An 8,998-nucleotide genomic window follows, 5' to 3' on the forward strand; every position below is an offset into this window, starting at 1 on the left:
CACTCGCCAAGGTTCAAATACAGCCATGGTTCACCCCAAATATAGTGTATGTGTACAACCTCACTTCAAATAAAGGTTAATGCACAACTAAGATCATCTAAGAGAGCTGTTTCTTCAACCCAGGCTCTCACTCCTAGCTAGCCAGGGATCCTGCAGATCCCACCAGTTCTGGACTCTGTGTCATCATTCCAGGCTAGTGTGCAGCTTGTCTGGACATCCCAAGAGATAGGAAACAGAGGACAGCTGGACCTGAACACACATACTACACACATCTGGGTATGAATGATAATTAATTTTCTCTAAGTAGAATTCAATTTATATTAAATACATGTTTTGGGTTAGTTCAAGGTAGAATACGATATGTTGTACCATTTCAAGTAAATTTAAACAGACAAAAATAACTAAGAATTTCTTCTCATGGTCGGTTCTCCCATAGACATAAAACTCACAGTTCAAATTTTAAACCTGCATCTAAATATAGGCTTCATCACCTGTTGAGCAGAAAGCAATCAACAGAACCATAAGATGAAAAGATTGTCGCTGTAGCCAGAAAGAAAACAATGTGGAAAATTCACAAAGTATTAATATTTATCTAAAAAGAAAACAAAGTAGTCTGATTGAGAAAGCTTACACACAAACACACACACACACACACACACACACACACTCACTCACACACATACTCTCTCACACACACTGAACCACAAAGAAGATAAGGCCTCTTGACACCTTGACAGAGAATTCTATAGTACAAGAAGTATCATTTCTTCAAAATCATGTGAAAAAAAGAGAGTCTAAGTAACTGAGGATTAAATGTATTGTGCCTTATAAACTTGATTAGAGGGTTGTATTTTGAACAAACACAGCTTAGCAGGAATAGGAGAAATCAGTAACTCCAAGGGGCTAGGGGAAATATTGAATTAATTGTCCTTAAAATAATAAAGGCTGCACATTAAAATGGCTTTGTAAGAAGTATAGACCTGAAACAATTCCCCCCATGTCATGCTCACTAATTTATATTACTAAACCTAACTATACTTATTAGTATATTTTACAAATACATAGAAAGTACATAATATAGCTAAGCCTGAACTGCTCATGGAGGAATCAATGTATCAGTCCTACTGCCAATATCTTATCACATGGTATTCAAATACCTGGTACTATTAGATGAGACTTGAAAGGCAGGTTGGGGATGTGATTTGCATATGATTGCATAACAACCCTGAGCATTGCATTTTAATAGATGGGGAATTAGAAACCACTTATGGGGGGGCTGGTGAGATGGCTCAGTGGGTAAGAGCAGCCGACTGCTCTTCCGAAGGTCCAGAGTTCAAATCCCAGCAACCACATGGTGGCTCACAACCATCCGTAATGAGATCTGACACCCTCTTCTGGTGTGTCTGAAGACAGCTACAGTGTACTTACATATAATAAATAAATAAATAAATAAATAAATAAATAAATAAATAAATAAATAAATAAAATGATTTATTAAAAAAAAGAATGGATGTAAAAAAAAAAGAAACCACTTATGGAAGTGAACACCCATCATAAAGAATGGGGAAAAAAAAAAAGAAAGCATGGTTGGTCCCTAATCAAAGTCTGTCAATGCCTGGGCCCTGAGATCTTTCAGACACTGAGCCACCAACCAGGCAGCATGCACCAGCTGATATGAAGCCTCCAACACTGATACAGCAGAGGACTGCCTGGCCTGGCCTCAGTGAGAAAAGATGCACCTAACCATTGAGAGACTGGAGGCCCCAGGGGTTGGGAAGGCCTGGTGGAATGGGGGTGAGGGGGGTAGTAACATCCTCTTGAAGACAGGGTAGGGGAGGAGGTATGGGATGGAGAGCAGTTGGGGCAGACTGGAAGGAGGGAAGAAGTCTGGATTGTAAAATAGGATTAAAGAATAAAGATAGGAAATTTTTAAAAAAAGTGTATTTCTTCCTGATTATATTTAGAAGTTGTATAAGCACTCCCAACCGACTTCGGTATTAGCAGAAGGCACTGTAGAAAAGGAGGAAGTAGCATTCATTGCCTTGGCTCTAAAACATAATTTTTTTTCAAAATTAAAACCAGCATTTTTAATCATATAAGGTAGAAAATATTCAACAATCATACTCCCACCACAAGCCAATGTCATAAGAATTACCCCTAATTTTGAAACTGGCCGGGTCCAGCATGGCCACCGAAGGGACAGTGTGACATGGTTCCAGAGCTTGGAGCAGACTCAGCAAGATATGGGTCTCCTCCAGTGCTGATGGTTGACACATCCAAAAGGACAGATATGGTATGTATTCACTGATAAATGGATATTGATCATAAAGCATGAAATATCCATGATACACCCTAAAATCCAAAGAAGTTAATCAGGAAGAATGCTTGACTCACACTTAGGAAGGGAAACAAAATAGTCATAGGAGGTGGAGGGAAGGAGGAGGAACTAGGGGTGTGGAGTAGAAGAGAAACCTGGAGGGCCAGGAGAATGAACAAAAACCTGCAGCTATTGGGTGTGGAGGGGAAGGGAGAATCTCTAGGAAGTCCCAGAGACCTGGGATAGGTGAGGCCCCAGGAGTCAATACTGGTGATCTTAGCCAAGATGCCTAATAGTGGGGACGTGAAACTTGAAGAGACCACAACCTGTGCTCAGGCAGGACCTCGAGTGAAGGATAGAGACACCCACCCTTCCAGGTAAACTTTTGACCCAAACTTTGTCCTGTCTAAAATAAATGCAGCGATGGAACACAGAATGAAGGCCACTCAAAAACTGGCCCAACTCGAAGTCCATCCCATGGGCAGGCACCAGTGTCTGACATTATTAATAATACACAGTTATTCTTACAGATAGGAGTTTAGCTTAACTGTTCTCTGCGAGGCTCTACCCAGCAGCTGACTGAAACAGATGCAATACCCACAGCCGTAAGTGTCCAAGCGGATACTTACAGAAGAGTTAGCGGAAAGATGGAAGTCCCTGAAGTAGATGGGAACCCCAGGGAAGAGCAACAGCATCACTGGGTCAACAAACCTGCATCACTGGGAGCTTTCAGAATCTAAGCTACCAAGATAGGAACATACAGGGACTGGACTGTGGCCCCCAGGCACATGAACCACAGATAGACAGCTTAGTTTTCGTGGCTGCCCTGTCTGGCAACAATGGGAGAGACTTACAGCCCCATGGTGGGGGGATACCCCAGGGTCTCCACCCTCTCAGAAGAGAACGGGAGGGGGACGAGAGGAAAGACTCCGTAAAGGAGAGACTGGAAGGGGGAGTAGTGTTTGAGTTGTAAATTAATTAATTTTAAAAATGTACTTGCTGTCTGGTTCATTTGCCTTGCATGTGCTCTGTATTTCAATTTCCATTCCTAAGAGTCAAGAGGCCAAGGTCATAGCATGCTGATTTGTGGAGTGATCAAAGGGGAACCTGGGGTGAATGATTAAACAGATATGCCATTTCTAAAGAAGTAGCTTATGCAAATAAAAGAACGGGCTTTGGTCTGGTCTGCAAGAGAGAGTTCTGGATCAGATCACAGAGCTGTCAGCTTGCACTTATCACTGACTCTGAGTACTTCTTGCCCTGCTCCAACACACCCTTTCCTCAGGACCCTCTCTGCAGCTGAGGCTGGAAATTGGCAGAAACTCACTTTTTAGCAACTTATAATGCCACTTCTCAGTGATGGCTAGGCTAATGACACTGGTAATTGGTTCACATTGTTTCCAGTCAGGGAAATAACATTCTCAAAGCTAGTTGTGATTAGAATATAGACCCTCAGCTGGATAGTCTTTTGTTTTGAAAAGCACTCATTGTTTACTTAATTCCTTTCAGCAGTCCCTTAGTGGCTAGGCCCTAACCTTGGTGGTTCCATATTTTTTCATTTTCCCAACAAACTGAAATGAGTATATAATAAATTTGAACAAATTACTCAGAATCTGCTGTTGTGTTCAAGTACATTTTATAGTTTTATTTGCTTTATTTTTTTATTTTCATTTTTTGTTGTTTTTTTTAACCTTTTATTGATTCTTTGTGAGTTTCACATCATGTAATTCAATATCACTTATGTCTCTGCCCTTCCTTATCTGTTCTTTTCTCTGGCAATCCCACCAAATAAAATGCCCCCCACACCTCCCAAAGCATAGAAAAAAATCATATCATTATGGAAGCTGTAGTATGTCACAGTGTGTATCATTTATATCCCTCTATACACACATCTTCCCTTGCAAATGTGTACTACAATGAGTCACTGGTCTGGCTCAAGGTCTCTGGCTTCTGTGAAACCATCAATATTGGATCCTCATCAGAACAACTCCTGGTTATCTTATTGTTTCCCCATGTATGAAGATTCTACAGCTTTGAAAGAGCAGGCCTAATGCTTTCATGCACCATAACTGTTTATAGATAATATATAGATTTTGGGATAGGCCAACACAGAGGCCTGGATCTGGGCCTCAGTGGTAGTTGAGCTAGTCCTTGAGTTCGCTCTCTCTTGTCTGCACCACCATGGCAAGTTCTGTAGCACTGTTCTGGCTAGACCACCCAATGCCATCATAGGCAGGAGGCAGGGTGAGCTCTTGGGATCTCATAGCTGGCCTTGGGGCCAGCTCAAGCACACCCAGCCTTCAGAGCCTACTCAAGATCCCGGACCCAATTTCCCATGTGCTGCAGCCTGTTGAGGGGCTGAGGCAGCTCTCCTGCTCTCCCACTCTCAGAGCAGGCTTACTCATGTCCTTCTCATCAGGGCCAGCTCTACTGTACTGGCCAGGCAAAGTACAGGGCCAACCCTTCCAAGTACTACAAACAGTGAGGGAGAAGGATTATCTCTCTTACTGTCATGTCCCCCCAGGGACTACTCTCCAAATGCCAGGGGGGCATCACAGCAGACAAATGGCTGGGTCAGCTCTCCAGTGCTATCACGCTCAGAGCTGACTCACCTGTACCCCCACCAGGCTCAGCTCTGCTGTGCCCTCCAGGTAAGTGCAGGGCCTGCTCTCCCCAGTACAGTAGCTGGTGAGGGGTAGGGATTGATCTCCTGCACTCATGACGCTGTGGGCAGCTTTCCAGACTGTGGGAGTCAGCTCTCCCATATTCACATCATCTGGGCCAGCTCATCCACAATCCTTCCACCAGGGCAAGCTCCATGTGCTGCCTTCGTGAAGTGCATGGTCTGGTCTCCCTAGTGCTGCAGCCAGCTTTCTAGATCACCCCAGCCAGGGAGGGGTGGGCCAGTTCTGCACAGCCCCAGACATCTACATAATTCTAGGTGGCTGCCCCACCCAGAGACATTCCCATGTTCTCTAACATTAATACGAGCCACCAACATCTACTCTGACCATTGCGAGGGCATAGTCAGGGAGCCAGACATGGCCCTCAACAGCAGCTTGGCATAGACCCAGGTGGTAGGGCTGGATACTTAAAACAGGCTACTTTTCTCCACCAAGTGTCCAGTGCCATCACTCTTCATAATGGTCAAGCTGGATCATTTCTTTTTCTCTACCATCTGCTCACCATACACATGCACATTGTGGTGGTTCCTGCTGTAGACTGGCCATGCTGCAGTGGGCCTCTGAGTGACATCTCCTGTGCACTCTGTGAGGCATGGTGGCAAGTGGGGATCTGTAGCCAACCTATGCTGTGAGCTGTGCACCAGGGAGTAAGTCGGTGGATGGTATGGTGGTCCACAGGTCCTTGTCTTCCTTCTCTCTAAATGTACCTGCAAGGTGGTAGGTGAGGCTCTGTGCATCTGTGGACCGCATGTGCCATGGGTCACATTGTACTTCTGTGCATATCTCTTTCTCCAACCACATCAGGTATCATGGTAGAACACATGCTTAATTGAATGCTTTCTTTTCAAAGTTGTCTTGGCCAGGGTGTTTCTTTACAGCAGAAAAACAGAAGCCACGGCAGATGGCTATGGAGAAGGTGGACAGGAAATCATTCTTTTCTCTTCCTTCCAACCCCCATTTGGCCAAACTTTAAATCAATCTGGTTGTCTCTACTAATTGCTGTGCCTAATATCTTTCGGAATCCATGGAAAGGAGGTGGTTTGTAGATCTATATCTTATCCTGCTAACTTTAAAGAAGGATTTTTGGCTGATAAAGGCTGTGGTTAGATCAATGTTCAAGGGTATGTATAATAATGTAAATTTGTTTACCAAAGAGTATTCTATAACTGAGCAGTGGTAGCAAGGTTATGCAGCAAAAAATATATTCTAGAAGAATAAAAATAATACACAAATAAGGGGACATTTAGGTCACATGGGAAAGAATTTTTGTTTTAAATGACCTGCGACTAAGACAACAACAAAAAAGCACTGACTTATTTTATACCATAATTTATTGACAATATTTACTCCCACAAATTTCACAGTTTTAAATACCATAGTTATAAAAACCTTAATCTCTGGTAGAACTTGTTATTCCTGTTTCTCTTTAAAATTGTTCACAGCCATTTTTTTATTTGATATTTTATGTACTTACATTTCAAAACAGATGAGAATCAATGTAAAATTGTTATTCTTAATTTTAGTATTACATAGCATTTACAAATTCGTACAAAATAGCATTGTATGGCATTGAATTTTATATTCCTATTAATGATCTAAGCTTCCGTAAATTTGGATTGTTTTACTTTCATTACTGAAAAACCACAGAACTGAAACAGAATTCTCTGGAAGAGAAGAAAGTGCCCCTAACTACTAAATCATCTCCCTGGCTTCTAGGTTGGCCTTTTATCAGAAGAAAAATATACTGATTTATCTCTTGGTGATTTATGTATGTTTGTATACTATTACTTTCCAATTAATAAGAAAAAGATTTGTCAAATAATTTTAAGTCTTTTCTGACTTGCAGTCCATGTTTTATGAAATCCTTATTTCAACTTTAGAAGCATGGAATATACTCAATATGTCATATGTCTGTTGAAGACATAACCCACTGTTTCTAATAATATCACAATTCAATGATAACCATTTTTCCTTAGCATCATAAAACTTTAAACTTTAATATAATGGCAGGAAAGTACTTGCCATTTCCTTTTCACTTTCACTACAAAAAGCAAACAGACACAAAACAAAACACACAGAGGAACGAAGGAACAAAAACAAGCAAGCCCAAGACTAGCAAATGAGTAATTCCTGCCAAGACCAAAGTAAGGCCAGATGAAAGAGAATGAGAGAGCAGGGTGGGGGAGGGGGGATGGTGGGAGGAAATTCTTTGGGAAAAGGTAACATATTTTGCCATGCCACCCAACAATCCTAAGATCATTGGCTATATACCAAATTGAAACTTCTAACAGAATGTAATTCTTGCTTCTGAAGAAATCCATAGATTTCTCATATTTGCAGAGAGTAAGGACAGCAAAGGAGGAAGCCAGACATTAGGGTGCCATTACAAGTAAGTAATATTGTGAATGCCACCATGAAGAACACATCATAGAAAAGTGTAAAGGAAGCATGGAGGGCCGAACAGACAGGAATTTTCTGAATCAAAAAGGAGTGATTACATAGCTTGGAAACAATTCACATGTGAAGCACCCAGGAACAAAATGGTGAGAATATTGCCCCTTACACCTCCAAACGCTTTCAAGTTAAATAAACATGGTGGAGAAAAAGATTTTGTTTAATAATAAAAATCATGAGAAGAAAAAAGTAATAAAGAGTATCCTCAACAAAATGAGGTTACAATATTCAAATGAGCCAACAAATACAAGATATAGAATATACTTTCAAAGTAAAATGTAGGCTAAGTAAAAAGCCTTAATTTGAAATGACAGCATAAATAAATCATGAAATACAAATTAACAAGGAATAATGTAGAAGTCAATGCAACTTATAGTTGAACATGCTAAAATTTTAGATAAGATTGACTGTTGTAGAACACTAGAAAATAATGATGATAATACAAAAATGGCTGTGCAAAAATTGGCTAAGGAGGTGGTGAGGCTTAATACTCAGCTTGACTAATTCTGCATCACCTTGGAATCTCACCCTTTTCTGTGTCTACGCTTAATTATATGACTTTTCATAGACAGGATAAATTTTGGGTTGAATGTTTTGTACGTGGGTTGGTGTTCCTAATCGCTCTACTAGGGTCCCTGCCTGGCAAAAAGAAGTAGCCTCATCAGATTCCTTACCCTGGATTTATGTGTGAGTCACGGCTAAGGTCACCCCTCGTGAGTCTTGGGTTCCTCCCTTATCCCAAGTCTCTGTCTCATCCTGGAGATGCCTCCTCCAGCCCCATCAGTTGCAGATTTCTATTTATTTTCATGGCCATCTGGTCACCTCTCCTGTCCCTCCCCACTTCTGATCCCAAACCCCCTATACCTTCTCCCACCCAGTTCCCTCCCTCCATCTGCTTCTTATGACTATTTTATTCCACCTTCTAAGTGATATTCAAGCATCCTCGCTTGTACCTTCCTTCTTGTTTGCTTCTTTGGGTCTGTAGAATGTAGCAGGAATAACCTATATTTTAAGGCTTATATTCCCTTATAAGTGAGTACACACCATATATTTTTTCTTTTGAAGTAGAGACTGAGGGAATGGCCAACCAATAACTGGCTGAACTTGAGACCCATCCCCTGGGCAAGCACCAACCCCTAACACTATTGATGATATTCTGTTATGCTTGCAGACAGGTTCTAGCATGGCTCTTCTCTGAGAGGCTCTGCTGAGCAGCCAACCAAGACAGATGCAGACAACCAGAGCAAAATAATATATGGAGCTTGGGGACTCTTATGGAAGAATAGGAGGGAAGATTGTGGGCCTTGAAAGGGATAGGAATTTCACAGCAAGACCAATAGAGTCAATTCACCTGGACCCTTGGGGATCTCAGAAACTGAACCACCAACCAAAGAACATACATGGGCTAGACCTAGGACTCCCCTCACATATGTAACAGATGTGTAGTTTGGTCTTCATGTCCTGAACAACTAGAGTGGAGCTATCCCAAAAACTGTTGCTTGCCCATGGGATAGGATCTTCTAGCTGGGCTGCCTTGTTTGGC

The sequence above is a fragment of the Mus musculus genome, chromosome 3, assembly GCF_000001635.26.
Source record: "Mus musculus strain C57BL/6J chromosome 3, GRCm38.p6 C57BL/6J".
NCBI lineage: Eukaryota > Metazoa > Chordata > Mammalia > Rodentia > Muridae > Mus > Mus musculus.